Source organism: Geotrypetes seraphini, chromosome 9 (assembly GCF_902459505.1).
Source record: "Geotrypetes seraphini chromosome 9, aGeoSer1.1, whole genome shotgun sequence".
NCBI classification, from domain to species: domain Eukaryota; kingdom Metazoa; phylum Chordata; class Amphibia; order Gymnophiona; family Dermophiidae; genus Geotrypetes; species Geotrypetes seraphini.
In genome coordinates this window covers 54769988-54790121 of record NC_047092.1, presented here as the reverse complement: position 1 = coordinate 54790121, position 20134 = coordinate 54769988, and the positions used below count along the sequence as shown (strand labels likewise).

Below are 20134 nucleotides of genomic sequence, written 5' to 3'. Positions count from 1 at the left end.
CACTTCTGTCCAAACTTCATTGGCTTCCAGTAATTCCCAGGGTTCACTTTAAATGCGCCTGCCTAACTTTTAAGATCCTACATGGCATCCTGCCTCCCCTAATTCCACTATCTTGGAATTTCTCGAATCCTGATACCACTAGATCCACCAAAAATTTAAACTATCTTTCCCCTCGTTAAAAGGCATCTCCTATGCAGGAAAATTAGGGACATCTCTCCCTTTCAGAATCACAGAGCTTTGGAATAACCTTACTACCCCACTTTGGAATCTAGGCTCCTTCCTACTATTCCGAAAACATCTGAAAACTTGGCTATTCTCAAAAATGTAATACTTCCTTCCCTCTATGATGTTCCATCTTTATACTAAGTTCCTGTAACCCTTACTATGGAGTTCCTTCTTTATACCAGTTCCTGTAAACCGTGCAGAGCTATACGATTGTGGAGTTGATGCGGTGTACAGACTTAAGGTTTAGTTTTGTTTAGTCATCCATGGAGCCCTGATACAGACAGTTTTAAAAGTGCATTGAAACTTTAAGAAATTAAGAAAGTTTGCGAACTGCCTGCACCGTGCATACGCGAGTGTCTTCCCGTCCGACACAGGCTTTCCGTACCTTAGTTCTTAGTTTTCTGCGGAGCTAAGAAGTTGTGTTTTTGAACCCTGTTCAGATTTTGTGTATTTTACCTTCCCGTTCACACGTTATTCTTTCCTTTTCCTTTAATTTTGAAGTTCACTTAAAAAAAAAAGCCGGGAAATTTTTTTTTCCCCTCTTTTCGCCTCACGGGCTTCGCCCAACGAGGCCTTTTCTTTTCCTCAGCCATTCAGTTCGATTTGGCTGAGGTGCTCTTTCCATCGTTGTCCTGCCGTTAATGGGATTTTAAGAAGTGCTGCAGGTGCCAAAGGCAAATTTCCTTCAGTAAACCCCCCACACACAGTTAATGCTTGCAGTGCCTTTCCCGGATCATTGTGTAGAATCTTGTACTTGGTGTTCTACCCTGCAGAAACGTTTCATCAAGAGCCGGAAACTTCAACAAGAAAAATTGTTTGGCACCGGCATGGACACAGAGAAGATGCCACAACTTTCAACATCTAAGGCATCGACATTGACACCGGCGTCGAAAGACATTGTTCTGCCTGGTAAGCCAGTTAAAAAGCAGCCAGCTTCCCAGCAGGTGTCGTAGGTCACCCTTGCATCGAGTCCCTTGATTCCGACCAAGCGAAGACCTCTCTTGCAACTTGCTTCTTCTACATCGAGGTGTGCATCCTCTTTGATGTCACCCTCTCCAAGGCAAGATGCAGCACTGATGGTTCCGGAAGAAAGACTAAAGGTACTGGTGCTTTCATTCTGTGAAAAGCATCAGGGATTCAAGAAAAGGTTAGATAAGTTCCTGCTGGATCAGAACATACGCAGGTACGGCTAGGACTGAAATAAGGCACTGGTCTTTGACCTAAGGGCCGCCGCGTGAGCGGACTGCTGGGCACGATGGACCACTGGTCTGACCCAGCAGTGGCAGTTCTTATGTTCTTAGAAGCTGATTCTGCCTACAGTGCTGAATACATGGAGGCCTTAGATTATGATGAGCCTCCTAAAGGACTTCTCAGACTACCTTTGCGTGGAATACTCAGAGAGACTCTTCACAAGAACTGGAAAACACCCCTAATCATTACAGTGGCTCCCAGAAAATTGAACTCTCTATATAAAATAATTTATTCTCTGGATTCTTACAAGCCACAGCTTCAGCACCAGTCCCTAGTGGTAGAGTCTACTTTTAATAAAAAATCTATTCCATCGAAAACCTATGGTTCAGTGGCACCAGGGCATGAAGGACGCACTGTGAACAAATTTGGGCATCGCCTGTAGCAAAATTCCATGCTACTGAATAGAGTTCTAAATTATAATTTCTCTATTTCCTGCTATATAAAGCACCTTGTTAAAAAATTGTCATCTTTTTATAGATACATTCCTCCATAACATTTTCAAGAATCTCATCATATCTCTCACACCCTTGCCCTAGCTAGAAGATAAATGGCAAGATCTGCTTATGATGCATTTGAATTATCTCCCAGAGCATAGAAACATAGAAACATAGAAAGATGACGGCAGAAAAGGGCCATAGCCCATCAAGTCTGCCCACTCTATTGACCCACCCCATTAAGTCTGAATGCTAATGACCTGGTTCCTTAACTCGACCCTCGTAGGGATCCCACGTGGATGTCCCATTTATTCTTAAAGTCGAGCACGCTGGTGGCCTTGATCACCTGCACCGGAAGTCTGTTCCAGTGATCTACCACCCTTTCTGTGAAGAAATACTTCCTGGTGTCGCCACTAAATTTCCCTCCTCTGAGTTTGAGCGGGTGCCCCCTTGTGACCGAGGGTCCTTTGGGAAAGAATATATCGTTTTCCACCTCGACACGACCCGTGACGTACTTAAATGTCTCAATCATGTCACCCCTTTCCCTGCGCTCCTCTAGGGTATAGAGCTGCAGTTTGCCCAGTCTTTCTTCGTATGAGAGACCCTTGAGCCCCAAAACCATCCTAGTGGCCATCCTCTGGACCGACTCAGCTCGAAGCACATCTTTCCGGTAATGTGGCCTCCAGAATTGCACACAGTATTCCAGATGGGGTCTCACCATGGTTCTATAGAGTGGCATTATGACTTCAGGTTTACGGCTGACGAAGCTTCTATTGATACATCCCATCATTTGCCTTGCCTTTGATGAGGCCTTCTCTACTTGTTTGGCAGCCTTCATGTCTGCACTGATGATTACCCCCAAGTCCCGGTCCTCTGAGGTCCTAGCTAGCGTTTCTCCATTCAAGGAGTATGTTCTGCATGGATTTCCTCTGCCGAGATGCATGACCTTACATTTTTTAGCGTTGAAGCCTAGCTGCCATGTCGAGGACCAGTTTTCTAACGTGATCAGATCTTGTGTCATACTATCCTGTAGGTTGCTTTCACTTACTATGTTACACAGTTTGGCATCATCGGCGAACAGTGCTACTTTACCCTGAAGCCCCCGGGTCAAGTCCCCTATGAATATGTTGAAAAGGGATGGTCCCAGGACTGAGCCCTGCGGCACTCCACTAGTCACCTCCGATGTCTCAGAGAGGGTGCCGTTGACCACCACCCTCTGAAGTCTTCCACTCAGCCAATCACTGACCCATGCAGTTAGTTTCTCACCCAAACCCATTGATTTCATCTTGTTTAGTAGTCTACGGTGTGGGACACTGTCGAAAGCTTTACTGAAATCCAAGTACACTATGTCCAGAGACTCTCCCAAGTCTAGCTTTCCTGTCACCCAATCGAAGAAGCTTATAAGATTGGATTGGCATGACCTGCCTCTGGTGAATCCATGTTGACAGGGATCCCTTAGATTCCCTTCATCCATTATCGTGTCTAATTTACCTTTAAGTAGAGTTTCCATGAGTTTGCACACTATTGATGTGAGACTCACCGGTCTGTAATTCGCAGCCTCTGCTCTGCAACCCTTTTTGTGCAGAGGAACGACGTTAGCTATTTTCCAGTCCAGGGGGACTCTCCCCGTACTTAGGGAGAGATTGAAGAGCATGGCTAACGGTTCCGCCAGAACATCGCACAGCTCTCTGAGCACTCTTGGGTGTAAATTGTCCGGTCCCATGGCTTTGTTCACCTTGAGTCTTGAAAGTTCTCTGTAAACATCAGCTGGTGTGAACTCAAAATTCAGAAATGGGTCTTCCTTGCTTTCCTTTGCTTCCAGCCGTGGCCCGTGCCCTGGCGCCTCGCAGGTAAAGACTGAACAGAAGTAATCGTTCAGTAGTTTGGCTTTTTCAGAATCTGTTTCCACATAATTCCCGTCTGGCGTTCTAAGGCGTACTATCCCGTCTGCATTCTTTTTCCTGTCGCTAATGTACCTGAAGAAGGATTTGTCCCCTTTTTTAATGTTCTTCGCTAGAGTTTCTTCCATTCGAAGTTTGGCCTCCCTGACTGTTGTTTTGACCGCTGCAGACTTTGTCCTGTATTCAATGTTTGCTTCTTTTTCCCCCGTGCGTTTGTACAAGAGAAACGCTCTTTTCTTATCCTTGACGAGGTACGAGACCTCATCAGTGAACCATTGGGGTTTCTTTTTTCTTTGTTGTTTAGTTACTGATTTTATGTAGCGGATAGTTGCCTCATGAAGGGTCGATTTCAAGGTTGACCACATAACCTCTACATCAGCTATGTCAGTAGCAATGAGACGTTTGCATGGCTATGAGTCTCATATATAGATGTCAATTTTCCGGACAGATTAGCGAACATTCCCTGTTTTGAAGATGAGCTGTTTGGTGACTATTGGAAATGCCACACAAAAGCTTACTGATCATAAGAAACATTGGAATTCTTTGATTAAATCCAAGCCTAAGCCTTCAACAACTAAATATTTCAAGCCGCCGCCTTCATATCAAAGGTATTTTTCTTCAAAACCAGCTGCTCTTCCTAGACCGTAGCAGAAAAAGCAAAACTCGATTAGCAGTTACTCAAAAGCCTGCTCAGTCTTTTTGATGGGCTTCTGGAGAGCATAGCCACTGTTCCTATTTCTCAGCCTCTTCCTCAACCAATCGGAGGTCAGCTCCAGCTGTATTATCTCTGTTGGGAACTGATAACCACAGACCTTTGGGTGCTAAAAGTCATTTGAGAGGGATACTCTCTTCACTTCATCAATATGCCTCCAGATCATCCGACAAGATAGACTTCTTTCAACCCTCAGCAGACATTTCTTCTTCTTCGGGAGATCGAATCCGTCCTTCTTCTCAATGCTATAGTGGAGGTTCCACCTGCGCTGAGAAATCGGGGGGTTTAATCCCGGTTTTTTCTCATCCCAAAGAAGATGGGAGGTCTGCATCCAATCTTAGACCTCAGGGGCCTCAACAGGTTTCTAGTGAAGCAAAAGTTGGATGTTGTCCTTGTCAACTTTATATCCCCTCTTAGATCACAACGACTGACCATGCTCTCTAGATCTCAAAGAGGCTTATACTCGCATTCCAGTGAATCCAACCTCCAGAAAATTCCTCAGATTTCAGGTGGCACAGCATCATTATCAATACAAGATTATGCCCTTTGGCCTTGCACCCTCTCCCAGTGTATTCACCAAGTACAGCGGCCAAACTTATCTTTGGAAAGAGAAAGTACAATAATGTGTCCCCGTTGTTGAAAAAGGTTCATTGGCTCCCAGTTTGTTATAGGATACTGTTCAAGTGTGCATGTGTCATTTTTAAATTCCTTTATGGAATACTTGATCCTTCAATCCCTCTATGCTGGAATGCTATCAGATCCTGTCTTTCAAGGATTACAACAATTTATAAATTATCATTTCCATCTTCTAGAGGACTTTAATGTGCTGGGAAACTTAGCAAACTTTGTCATTTAAATTGGTGGAAATTTGGAATAAACTGCCAGACTCTTTAAGACTGTTAGTCAGTTACAGCAATTTTGGAAAGATCTAAAAACTTGGTTGTTTATGCAATAGTTATTCAGACCATTTCCTCCAATTATTTAAATATCTATCTAATCCTAACTAATAGTACTCTCTCCATTCGATCTACTAGATGTTATCTTATTTTTTAATTAATTGTAAACCAAATTGATTTCCTTCGGGAAATGATTCGGTATATAAATTGAAGACTAGATTAGATTAGTGGCAGGGGCATTCCGGACTCAGGGTCTCCAGATGTTCCCCTATCTGGACTTTTGGCTGATCAAAGATCCATCCTCTCAAGGGGTGATTGCAGAGACTCGCTTAACAATTCTCTTCCTTCAGCAGTTGGGTTTCAAAATCAATTTTCCCAAATCCTAACTTCAGCCCTCTCAGAATCTGCAATTTATCAGAGCTCTGCTAGACACCATTCATCTCGGAGCGTTTCTCCCTCAACAAAGACTAGAAAATTTGATTCAGCTTTGCTCTCAGACTTCTCACCTGCCATCACTCCTGGCCAGGAAAATGACGGTACTACTGGGTCACATGGCTTCCACAGTGCATGTTACCCCATTAGTGAGACTTCATCTCAGGACTCCTCAATGGACACTTGCATCTCAGTAATCTCAAGCTCTCGACCAACTGTCTGAACACATTACCATCACTCCTTCACTTCGACAATCTCTGCAGTGGTGGATGAACTCTTCCAATCTTTCCAGAGAGGGGTTGTTCCACACACCTCCACATCGGAAGGTTCTGACAATGGATTCGTCCACCTATACGTGGGGGGCTCATCTGGATGTTCTTCAGCCAAGTGGATTTGTAAAATTTATTCTCTTAATGGCCAACTCTCCTGTAAACTAGGGAGTCTCACATGTGAGAATATGCTGCCTGCTTGTCCTGGGATAAAGCACAGTTACTTACCATGATAGGTGTTATCCAGGGACAGCAGGCAGATATTCTCACAACTCACCCATCTTCCCTGGTTGGCTTCTAGCTTGCTTACAGAACTGAGGTACCGCGAGCTTGCGTCGGGCTGGAAGGTACTCGTGCATGTGCAGTCTGTGCAGTTCGCAAACTTTTTTAAGTTCTTAAAGTGGCGATGCACTTTTAAAGCTGGCCATGCAGGGGCTCATGGATGACGTCGCCCACATGTGAGAATATCTGCCTGCTGTCCCTGGATAACACATGTTAAGGTAAGTAACTGTGCTTTACTGTATCCCTAGGGAAATCTGTTTCAAAAGTTTTAAAATGTGTCAAGAGTATGAAACTATTTCAGTTTTGAAACTTAACTACTTAGATAGTGGTTATATTGCATTATTTTGGTAAATATACAAAATTCTAAATGTTTTTATACAATTCCCCCCTTGATTAGTTTTCTTGGAAAATTTAGGAATTATTCTTCCCTTCTCTAGAAAGTTCTAAGGTTGCTGAGTAGCTGGGAATTAGCTTTGGAGTGGAGGAAGAGGTAATGGGGAGAATGTGATAGAAATAATTTTTATAGTACTAGTATGGCTGTTTATACACCACTTGAGATGATTCTATGAAACAACACATAAGCAATTTAAATATTTTCACAGAAAGTATTTTCAAATTTATTATTGCAAGTTACCTGTGACTTTTTTTTTTTACCCTTGATAGGTGCAATTTGGCTCATTTTATATGATCTCAGTTTATCTAGGTGCATTATTGTAAAGTTTACAATATCTCTAATATTCCTATTGCCTGCAATTGGCTTTTAGGGCTTTTACAAAACCATGGTAGTGACTGCTGCTGCGGTAATTGCTCCAATGTCCACAGGGATTTAATGCGTGTCAGAGTGTTTGCAGCTTGGCAGTGGCTATGATGGCTTTGTAAAAAGGGGAGTTAGTTATGTAAGTGTAATCAAGTGAAATATCAAATTTGAATGAATATATAAAAATCATGATATTCTTTAGTGCACTGTATCTGATCTTAAAAATAGCAAATTTATTTAACTTGACTAAATAGACTTGGGATTTTGTGTTCTGAAATGTTTTTGTACACATTTAATGTCTGTCCTTTGAAAATATAGAATGCAATAGATTAATAACTTGAAATTTGAAAAATGATCATAAGTGACATCTCTTCTTTACAGCCATTCAAAGAGCACATTCCGTCCATTTCACAGCAGTAGGTTGCCTGCAGGCACTATTTAATTATGTTAAAAAGAAAAAAATTGCAATAATGTAGGGACCATTTGCTGCATACTCTTCTTCATTTATCTGAAGCTTATTGTTATGAAAATTTAAAAAGGCAGATTTTAATTCAGTAGAAAACCTGTTAAAATGTTGACAAAGTTAAAATCATAGTTTATGTACTATATATTTTAATTATTGATTAATGTATTTGTAACTAATTTACAAATTTAACATGAATAAATAGGATTTCTAGTGTAATCCATTTTGACTTTGTGATATTTGTATGTACTGTACTTCTAAATCAATACTTCAGTTAAATTGGAAGATCAGCGTATGTCATCATAAAATCCTGTTCAAAAACAGCCATATCTATAATAATAACTAGATCAGATATTATACTGTACTGCCTACTGCACCGCGCGCACACGCTTAAATTGTTCAGCCTGTTTAACTTAACATCGATCTATTGCATTGCTGCAACCTGCTTAACTTTGTACTGCCTAACACACCGCTGTAACCTGCGCAACTCTGTACTGTATTACCTACTGTTTACATTGTTTACATTGTACTGTACCGCCTACTGCACCGCGCGCACACGCTAAAATTGTTCAGCCTGTTTAACTTTACATCGATCTATTGCATTGCTGCAACCTGCTTAACTTTGTACCGCCTTTGGCACCGCTGTAACCGGCTCAGCTTTATATTGTCCACTGCGCCGCTGAAACCTGCCAAACTTTGCATCACATCCCCCCCTCAGCCCCCCTCCGACTACTACCATACCCCACGCTCTTCCCCCCCCACGAGCGTGTCACCATGGCAAGGCCAAACACCCCTCAATGCGTAGCACTACTCCTACTATATCTCATCACCCTCAGGATCTGCTCTGCTGACCCATCACACACAACCACCATCCCTGTCCACTTCTCCCTATATCGCCCTCCAAAACCCAAAGTACCCACGCTCACACCCCACACCCCACATTCTCACCTAATACGGCTCCCAAATCCTCCACCCCCCCGCAAACCCACCAAACCCAGCTCAAAAAAAACCTAGAACACTAAAAAAACTGGCCTACTCCCACTATGCCCCAGCCAACCACCCAAACCACCAGAACCTACTAGGCTTTTACCTAAACATTAGATCCATGAGGAACAAAGCCATTCTAATCAGAGACTGGCTGACGGATACCAACCCCGACTTCATACTACTCACCGAAACCTGGCTACTATCAGACAAGGATATTATAATCAAAGATTGCCTACCCGCAGGATACAAGATCCTCTCCCTGGCCAGAACTCGAGGAAGAGGAGGAGGCCTAGCAATAATCTTCAGAGATCAGCTTAATTGTACGGCACTCAACACCAAATCCTCTCCCAACGCAGAAATATTAACCATCTCACTCACCTCTAAATCCCTTGCCTCCTCGCTAACTATCACTCTATTCTACATCCCACCCCAAAAATGGTCCCTAGCCAAAGAGGACCTCGCTGACGCCTTACTAACTAATTATCTAACAAGTCCTTACAACCTTCTATGCGGAGACATCAACATCCACCTTGAGCAAGCGGACCAACCAGAAGTTGCCGACTTCTGGTCACTCACCTCCCAACTAGGCTTCTTCAAACCCCCCCCAACCAAAACTCACCAAAAGGGCCATCAGCTAGACCTGGTCACATTCTCCTCCAACGAGCTAACCGACCCAAAAATATACTGGAAACAAGCCAACTGGACAGACTCCCTATGGTCCGACCACAGACTATGCGACTTTTCCTTGGGTTGCCAACAAAAACATTCAAGAAACAACAAAACAAGAAACATCACAACCCACACTACTAGAGGAAAGATAGACCCAGAGGAATTCTGGTCTCGCTATGACACCCACATAAAACAAGACGAAGAAATAGATCAACTCATGTCCGCCTGGATCACTGACAGCACTAACATCCTAAATGAAATAGCCCCTTTAAAAACTCGCCACATCAGAACCACAAATCAGGAGGGATGGTTCGACACAGAGCTGTTACTGTTAAAGAGGGACCTCAGAAAGTCAGAAAGACTATGGATAAAGTCAGGAACCCAGGAACTCAGAACTGCCTGGAGACTCAAACTAAAAACCTACAAAAACCTTACCAAGGAAAAACGGAAAAAATTCTACTCACACTTAATTGGAAACATCACATCCAACAGCAGCAACCTCTTCAAACTCGTCAATAACCTTTACAACATTGAAACACTCACTAACAACCAGGAAGATTCAACACTAACCGCCAACACCCTAGCGGATTTCTTCAACTCCAAGATCCTAAAACTAAGATCAGCACTACCCACCAAGACCAATCCCCTGGAGCTCTTTCCCATCCTCCCTGACATCGACATAGCTAAACCAGACCAAGGGTCTAGATCCGACCTAAACTGGAACCAACTTACCACAATCGACTGGAAAACCTTCAACAAATATTACAACAAATACACCAAATCCTTCTGCAAACTAGATACTTGCCCCCCAAATGTGATGAAAACGGCTCCGATCTACTTCAAAGCTAACATGCTACTATGGGTCAACTCCCTACTATCCGCAGGAAACTTCCCTCCAGAACAAGGACATATCTTAATAACCCCAATCATAAAAAGCATAAAGGACTCTTCCAACGCACCTTCCAATTACAGACCAATAGCTAACATACCACTATTCACCAAAATCGCGGAAGGGGCAGTAAAAGCAGAACTCTCCGCATACCTGGAAAAATTCAATATCCTAAGCGACAATCAATCGGGCTTCCGCACGGACCACAGCACAGAGACCATCATCGCCTCCTTACTAGACCACCTGCACATACTCTTCAGTCGGGGCTCCAGCGCCCTGATCTTACAATTTGATCTAAGCAGTGCGTTTGACCTAGTTGACCACACTATTCTCCTGGAATGCCTGGCCCACATTGGAATCTCCGACCGGGTACTCAGCTGGTTCCAAGGGTTCCTACGAAACAGATCCTACAGGGTACACAAAAATGACAACTTCTCCTACAGCTGGGTGAACTCCTGCGGTGTACCACAAGGCTCCCCCTTATCCCCCACCCTATTCAATATCTACCTCGCCTCCCTCAGTAACCTCCTTCACAAACTTAAGCTCAAATTCTTCATCTATGCAGATGACATCACAATTGTCATCCCTCTAACCAGTCTATCCCAGGATCTTCTCAACTACATAACTAGCATACTCAGCCAGATAGAACTCTGGATGCTCTCCTTCAAACTAAAGCTCAACCCAGACAAAACAAAATTCTTTCTAGCCACCCCCAAAGACAAAATCAAAGACACCACAATCCAGGTGAAAGGATTGGTTTTCCCACTCGAACAAACATTAAAAATACTAGGAGTCACGCTTGACAAACATCTATCCCTAGAAAATCACACAGACCTCACTGTCAAGAAAGGCCTTTCAGCACTCTGGAAACTCCGTACCATAAAGAAATACTTCGATGACACTGCATTTCGACTATTAGTTCAATCCTCTATCCTCAGCATACTGGATTATTGCAATATCATCTACCTAAGCTCCACAAAGAAAATCACCAGAAGACTAAAACTGATTCAAAACACAGCTGTCCGCCTAATTTTCGGCCTGAACAAATGGGAACACATCACCCCCTTCTACCACCAACTGCACTGGCTACCCTTCGAATCCCGAGTCCTCTTCAAGTTCGCCTGCATCTGTTACAAGACAGTATTTGGTCTCTCACCAAAATACCTCTCCCCACATTTCAACATGTATTGCACCAACAAGAAATCCCGCAGAATCCAGTTGTTTACCTTCCCCTCCATAAAATCATGCCAGCTCAAAAGATTCATCGACAAAACCTTCGCCTTCCAGGCGGCCAAGCTGAACCCTTGGCTAGCCCAAATGATGCTAGAGGCCCCGACCTACCTAGACTTCAGAAAACTTCTCAAAACACACCTCTTCCGCGAACAAGACCCTTAATCCTCACCCCCCGCATACACTCCAACCCCCCCACCCCCACATCCCTCTCCCCCCCCTCCTCTGGTTTCCCACACCCTCCATTTTATCTTCTCACCCAACTACGATAAACCTGTGCTAAAACTACTTTGCTTCCTTCCACGCTACCTGCAATTCCGACAAAATTTTTGTAAATCCGGGTTCAGACCGGATCCTAATGTAATGGATGTAAACCGCCTAGAACTCTTTGGGTATGGCGGGATATAAGAACATAATAATAATAATAATAATCCATAAATTTCTTATCAAGTTGATTATTTGCTAGTTTATTATATTCCTTGAATTTAATTTCCATTTTTTATACCAATGATATCCATTTGCTTAACATTGATTTTATTAATCCTCAGGATATTCACTCTATCAATGAGAACTTATCCCATATCACTACCTGGTTTAAATCACATAAAATGGAACTCAGCGCTGAAAAACAAAGGTAATTATTTCTTTGTGGTCTGGTACCATATTCTGAATGAGTGGATGATATGCACTCCTACCAGCAGATGGAAGTAAAGAAAGCTGATCTTTTCCAGTGAACTCACCAGTTCAGTGGAAAACAATTTTATTTTATCTACAAGATCCTGGAATTGGAAACAGAAATAAGGAATGCCGACCTGGATGTGGTGGCGATATCCGAAACCTGGCTCACAGACTCCCACGGGTGGGACATGGTCATACCGGGTTACAACTTGCTTCGCCGGGACAGAGAGGGTAGGATGGGAGGGGGTGTAGCATTATATACTAAAGATGACATTAAGGTCACGAGAATCTCGGATGTCCAGTATACTGGGGAATCCCTTTGAGTTAATTTGGCCAGAGGGAAGGACAAATGCTTGTATCTTGGTGTAATTTACAGACCCCCAAGACAACAGGATGACCTGGATATGGAAATAATCGAAGATATAGAAAATATCACCTTGCGTGGGGACACAGTATTGCTAGGTGACTTCAACATGCCCGATGTGGATTGGGTTACACTTACCTCTGCTTCCGGCAGCAGCAGGAGGCTATTAAACTCTATGAAAGGAGCAAGCCTCAGGCAACTGGTGTTGGAACCGACAAGGAATCAGGCAATACTGGACCTGATACTTACCAATGGAGAAAGTGTCACAGAGGTCTCGGTGGGCGACACATTGGCCTCCAGTGACCACAACATGGTATGGTTCAATATCAGGAAAGGTTTTACTAAATCTACTACACTAACCAAAGTCCTCAAGTTCAAGGACACAAATTTCAAAGAAATGGGAGACTTCGTTCACCAGGCGCTACAAAGCCAAGAAGAAACCGATAACGTGGAAGACATGTGGTCAGCTTTGAAAGCAACCATACAAGAAGCAACAAACCGCTATGTAAAATCAGTAAGTAAACGGCGAAGGAACAATAAGCCACAGTGGTTTACTGCGGAGATCTCAGACCTGATCAAGGAGAAGAAAAAAGCATTCATCTCTTACAAACAATCGGGGAAGCAGGACTGTAGAGCAGACTACCTAACCAAATCAAAAGCCGTCAAAACAGCAGTCAGGGAGGCTAAATTCCACATAGAGGAGTCTCTAGCAAAAAACATCCAGAAGGGAGATAAATCCTTCTTCAGGTATATCAGTGAAAGAAGAAAAAACTCAGGCGGGATTGTACGTCTTAAGAAACCAGACGGAGACTATGTGGAAAAAGATTCGGAAAAAGCCCAACTATTAAATGAATACTTCTGCTCAGTCTTCACCCGAGAAGCGCCAGGGCTCGGCCCTCAGCTACAGACAAGGGTTGGCTCAGTTGACCCGTTTAGTAACTTTGAGTTTACGCCCAGCAGTGTCTACGGTGAGCTGTCAAGGCTCAAGGTTAGCAAGGCAATGGGGCCGGACAACCTGCACCCCAGGGTGCTTAGGGAGCTGAGTGAAGTCTTGGCGGAGCCACTGTCCGCGCTCTTCAACCTCTCCCTTAGTACAGGCAGCGTCCCGTTGGACTGGAGGACGGCTAACGTCTTTCCACTCCACAAGAAAGGCTCAAAGATGGAGACAGCAAACTACAGACCAGTGAGTCTAACATCGATAGTGAGCAAACTAATGGAAACTCTAATCAAACACCAATTAGATAAGATCCTGGATGAGGAGAATCTACGGGATCCCCGACAACATGGATTTACTAAGGGGAGATCCTGCCAATCCAACCTGATCAGCTTCTTTGACTGGGTGACAGGGAAGCTGGATATTGGGGAGTCCCTGGACATCGTGTACCTGGACTTTAGCAAAGCATTCGATAGCGTGCCACACCGCAGGTTACTGAGCAAGATGAGTTCTATAGGATTAGGTGACACATTGACAAAATGGGTTGGGAGCTGGCTTGGAGGCAGGCTCCAAAGGGTGGTGGTGAACGGCACCCCCTCCGAAATGACGGAGGTGATTAGTGGAGTACCACAGGGCTCAGTCTTGGGCCCAATCCTATTCAACATCTTTATAAGAGACTTGGCAGAAGGGCTTCGAGGTAAAATAACATTATTCGCCGATGACGCCAAACTGAGTAATGTAGTGGGCAAATGCACAACAGACGAAGATTCAATGCCTGACAACATGATGCACGACCTACTCCTACTGGAGCGATGGTCTAGGACATGGCAACTCAACTTCAATGCCAAAAAATGCAAAGTTATGCACCTGGGCAACCAGAATCCATGCAAGTCTTATACCCTTAATGGCGAGATCCTAGCAAAAACGGTATCAGAACGAGACTTGGGGGTAATCGTCAGTGAGGACATGAAGTCTGCCAATCAAGTGGAGCAGGCTTCGTCCAAGGCAAGACAAATCATGGGCTGCATACGAAGGGGTTTCGTCAGTCGTAAGGCGGAAGTCATTATGCCATTGTATAGATCCATGGTGAGGCCCCACCTGGAATACTGTGTGCAATTCTGGAGGCCGCATTATCGCAAGGATGTGCTGAGACTGGAGTCGGTGCAAAGAATGGCCACCCGGATGGTCTCGGGACTCAAGGATCTTCCGTACGAAAAACGGCTTGACAAATTACAGCTATACTCACTCGAGGAGCGCAGAGAGAGGGGAGACATGATCGAGACGTTCAAGTATCTTACGGGCCGAATCGAGGCGGAGGAAGATATCTTCTTTTTCAGGGGTCCCACGACAACAAGAGGGCATCCGTTGAAAATCAGGGGAGGGAAACTACGAGGTGACACCAGGAAATTCTTTTTCACTGAAAGAGTGGTTGATCGCTGGAATAGTCTTCCACTACAGGTGATTGAGGCCAGCAGCGTGCCTGATTTTAAGGCCAAATGGGATCGGCACATGGGATCTATTCACAGGGCAAAGGTAGGGGAGGGACATTAGGGTGGGCAGACTAGATGGGCCTTGGGCCCTTATCTGCCGTCTATTTCTATGTTTCTATGTTTCTACTTTAATTTCACTGTTGTTACAATTATCCATACAGAGCTTAAAGAACTTTAAATAAATAATTCTCAAATTTACCCCACTTTTCAAAACTGCGCTAGAGGTTTTTAGCACTGGCTGGTGTGCTGAATGCTCTGCGCTGCTCCAATGGTCATAGAGTCCTATGAGCTTCGGAGCAGCACAAAGTATTCAGTGTGTCACCTGGCGCTAAAAACCTCTTGCACGGTTTTGTAAAAAGGGGATGGGGTGATGGGTTAATATTTTTGCAGGTTTTACAATTTTATAATTTCAATTATAATGTGCCGCAAAAAAACATTTCCTCTGTTTAGTGTGCCACATAAAACACCTACTCCGTTTAGTGTGCCAGAGCTAAAAATGTTTGAGAGACACTGATCTAGGCTATCAGAACATTTCTGGCATACTTTCTACCCATATGATCTTCATTCAATGACCTGCCCAATCTGCAAGGAGCTGCATCCTGCTGTTCATAGAGAACACTTGTTTTTCTCTGGAGTTTCCCTTGCAGAAATAATTTTTATTGGTAAGGAATTCAGGTGTAAAACTACTCAAGAGTTTGCAGGTAGAAATTTCTTGCTAGGAAGTATGCATAGAAAATTAATGAACTCACTGAGCATTCTTTGTTGGATAGTCTGCAGTCCAGTAAAGCACTGCTTCTTTTAAATGTATGTGGATAGGGCAGTTTTAAAGGACCTTTCTCTGAGTGAACATTGCATTATCTATGGAGAATGCTCTTACAAATTGGCCATTTAAATATTGATTATAATTAAATGCCCCATGTATGACTGGCTTAACAGCTGTTAATCTGATTCAAGCAGCATTCAGTGATAAAGCTTGGGGTGTAACTTTTGTTTTAACTTAATGAAATGTATTTTTTTTTCTCAATCACATTTGTACAGTTTTAAGACAAAAATGCTAATATGCTGAAGTTCTAAAACACATTTTGTTTACTTTTAGTGGTTTTCTTGGCAATCTTGAATTTATAAAGCAGCTACAGTCTGTCTAGATATAACTGAAGTGAAATACGCTGAAAAATATCACATGATGGCACTGTTTCCATTTCCACCTTCAGTATTTTGAAGTATAGCTATAAATATTGGCAGTAAAGGGTGGCACATAATGCCAATGTGTTTGCACTGTAGAAGTGAATCCATTATTAAAATAAAGCTATGCATTAAAAAATTTGATAAAACTTTGTGACTATCTCTCAATGGTCATTTATAGTAGAAAAACTGTTTTCTTGTAGTTTGGAAATTATAATTTTTAACTTTGAAACTTATGCATTTTAAAGAGCTTACTAGTAATAATAATAATAATGAATTTTTAATTATGTGTCATGTAGGCACAAATAATGTGTGTTTGAAACATCATTAATTAATATGTTCCATATTGTAACTACCCTTTTGAATAGATGGAGCAATGCAGAATGACAAATAGTGAAAATGTAAGAAAAGCATTTGGTTTGCTTGGAGTGACACTTATTTTTCGGTGTGTGAGATGCCTATGGGGCTTATTTTCAAAATATAAAGAAACAGTAGAGACTGCTAAGCTTAGAAAGTCCAAGAAGGTAACACAAAGGGAACTCAAATGTATGTATACGAATGCTAGAAGTCTGAGAAACAAAATGGGAGAATTAGAGACAATAGCAAGACACGATGAACAGGAAATCATTGGCAGAACAGGAAATCATTGGCATAACAGAAACATGGTGGAATGATGAAAACAAATAGGACACAGTACTACAGGGATACAAACTATACAGAAGAGATAGAGTAGGGCAGAAAGGTGGAGGTATTGCCCTACATGTTCAGGATGGAGTAGAAACTGTTAGAGAGGCTACGACGGAAAGGACAGAGAAGCTGGAGTCCCTCTGGATCAAGATTCCTAGACACAATGGTGCAGACACAAAAATTGGCCTTTACTATCGACCCCCAGGACAGACAGAAATGATAGAAGAAATTAAACAAGAATGTAAGACAGGTAATATAATAATCATGGGAGACTTCAGTTTCCCGGGGATAGACTGGAACTTGGGAACCTCGAACTGCGGCAAGGAGGCCAAGTTCCTGGAAGCGCTAGGGGACTGCTTCCTGGAACAAATGGTGGGAGAGCCGACGAGAGGAAATGCCACCTTGGACTTGGTCCTAAATGGCATTACGGGACCGACAAAAGAAGTAGAAGTCACGGTCCCGCTGGGGACGAGCGATCATAACATGATCAACTTTAAACTTGACATCGGGAAAGGGAAACGTACCAAAACCTTAACCACAACTTTAAACTTTAAAAAGAGAAGATACGATAGCATGAGAGCCATGGTGAAACAACGGTTCAAGAAAAAGATGGTAGATCAGGCATGGTCCCTACTGAAAAATACTATCACGGAAGCACAAAATCTCTACATTCTGCGGATTTCTAAAGAAAGGAAAACTAAAGGCAAAAGAAAACTGGCATGGCTTACTAGAGAAGTGAAGTAAGCCATAAAAGAAAAGAAGGACTCCTTTAAAAAATGGAAAAGCACGAAAACAACCGAAGCTTGGAACAAACACAAAGATGATCAGAAGAAATGCCACAAGGTGGTGAGGGATGCCAAAAAGGACTATGAGGAGAATATAGCGCAAAAGGCCAAAAATTTCAAGCCCTTCTTTAGATACCTAAAAGGAAAAAAACCTACAAAAGAGGCGGTGGGACCGCTGGATGATCAGGGAAGAAAAGGGTACATCAAGGAGGACAAACAAATTGCAGACAGAATAAATTCCTTCTTTGCATCTGTCTTTACGAAGGAAGACACCGCAACAATACCAGAAGCAGTGAAAGTGTTCAAAAGAGTAATAGAGGACAGCCTTACCACAGTAGAAGTGGACTTGGACAAGATATACTACCAAATCGACAATCTTAAAAATGACAAATCCCCTGGACCTGATGGAATTCACCCGAGTCTTAAAAAAAACTGAATGTTGAAATCAGAGAGCTTTTGCAAAAACTTGCCAACCTGTCAATTAGAACTGGACAGATACCGGACGATTGGAAGATAGCGAACGTCACAACAATTTTCAAAAAAGGATCAAGAGGAGAACCGGGCAACTACAGACCTGCGAGTCTTATGTCTATCCCTGGAAAGATGGTTGAAGCACTGATTAAAGATAGCATAGTCTGGCACTTGGATACACACGACCTGATGAGAGCCAGTCAACATGGCTTCAGGAAAGGGAAATCATGTTTGACAAATTTACTTCAGTTTTTTGAGACCATGAACAAACAAATTGATAGTGGAGAACCGGTGGATATAATATACTTGGACTTCCAGAAAGCATTTGACAAGGTTCCACATGAAAGACTTCTCAGGAAACTACAAAGCCATGGAATAGAGGGAGATATACTAAGATGGATAGGCAAATGGCTGGAGAACAGAAAGCAGAGAGTGGGCATAAATGGAAAGTTCTCAGACTGGGAGAAAATGACTAACGGTGTGCCCCAGGGCTCGGTAATTGGGCCCATCTTATTTAATATTTTCATCAATGAAGAAGGAACATCCAGTGAGATCATCAAGTTTGCAGACGACACAAAGCTATGCCGGGCAATCAGATCGCAGAAGGATAGCGAGGAACTCCAGAGTGACTTGTGTCAGTTAGAGAAATGGGCGGAGAAATGGCAGATGAAGTTTAATGTAGAAAAGTGCAAAGTAATGCATTTAGGCAGAAAGAACAAGGAACACGAGTATAGAATGTCAGGTGCAACTCTTGGTAAGAGTGAACAAGAAAGGACCTGGGTGTACTGATAGATAGGACCCTGAAACCGTCAGCACAATGCGCAGCAGCGGCAAAGAAAGCAAATAGAATGTTAGGCATGATAAAGAAAGGAATCACGAGTAGATTGGAGAAAGTTATAATGCCACTTTTATAGGGCAATGGTCAGGCGACACTTGGAATACTGTGTCCAACATTGGTCTCCCAACCTAAAGAAGGATATAAAACTGCTGGAGAGGGTGCAGAGACGAGCAATGAAGCTAATAAAAGGTATGGAGAACTTGGAATATGAGGAACGACTTAAGAGACTGGGATTGTTCTCCCTTGAGAAAAGGAGACTGCGAGGGGGATATGATCGAGACTTTCAAAATACTGAAAGGAATCGACAAAATAGAGCAGGAAAAAAAAATATTTACAATGTCCAATGTGACACGGACAAGAGGACATGGACTGAAGCTAAGGGGGAACAAGTCCAGGACAAATATCAGGAAGTTCTGCTTCACGCAACAAGTGGTGGACACCTGGAATGCTCTCCCAGAGGAGGTTATTGCGGAATCCACCGTTCTAGGATTTAAAAGCAAACTAGATGCACATCTTACGAGAGGCATAGAGGGATATGGGTGACTAAAATTACACCAGGTGTACACCTGGCTGGGCCTCCGCGTGTTCGGATCGCCGGACTTGATGGACTGAAGGTCTGATCTGGAGATGGCAGTTCTTATGTTCCAAAAACTGTCACAAAAGTAGTCTAGATATCCAGGCAGGCAGAAGTTGTCTTACCTGTGTCTGTCTGCTACATCTGAGAGGGTGGGCTGACAGATTGAGGACTGCTGTTGCTGGCTGTGTCTGGGATAGCGAGTTCCTAGGGGGGGTCATTTGTCATCTGTCTAATTTCCATTTCCTTCTTTCATCTTCTAGCTCTTCTGTCTCATTCCTTCCCTGACCTCTTAGTCCTTTCTTTCATCCACTCTCCATTGCTACACTTCTACCCTCTTTACTCACCATCCTCTTCACACATTTAAGAGCATAAGAATAGCCTTACTGGGGTCAGCCCAATGGTCTATCAAGCCTAGGAACCCATCCTCTCCACATCTCTCCTCTCTCCCCTTCCCACACCTAGAGTCTCCTCTCTTTCTCTACCCACACTTGAAGCCGAGCAATTCTCTATCCCATCCACTCCTATGGTCTATATCTCCCTATTCCCTCTCTTCCCTTCCACTGCTATGGTGCAGCAACTCACAATCCTCTCTGTGCCCCCTTCCCCCTGATAGCTTAATAATTCCCTGCCCTCCCCTTTTCCAGTCATTTGGTGCAGCAACTTCATCTACCCTTCCTGTCCTCTTCCTCCTTATGATGCAGCAGCAATCTGTTCCCTCTTTCTCTCCATCC

The 20134-nt window shown here is 43.3% G+C and overlaps 1 protein-coding gene across 14 annotated transcripts in view; it reads left to right on the top strand.

Annotated features, from left to right (window-relative positions):
* Positions 1-20134, top strand: part of FOXP2 (forkhead box P2) — a 979918-nt gene that overhangs the window by 44137 nt on the left and 915647 nt on the right. For 11 of the 14 annotated variants that reach the window (XR_004540577.1, XR_004540578.1, XM_033957723.1 and 8 more), the window contains exon 2: positions 11946-12031. The exons of the other annotated variants lie outside the window; for them this stretch is intronic. The gene's annotated coding sequence lies outside the window, so the exon portion shown is untranslated. The remainder of the gene's footprint in view (positions 1-11945; positions 12032-20134) is intronic. 14 annotated transcript variants of the gene reach the window in all.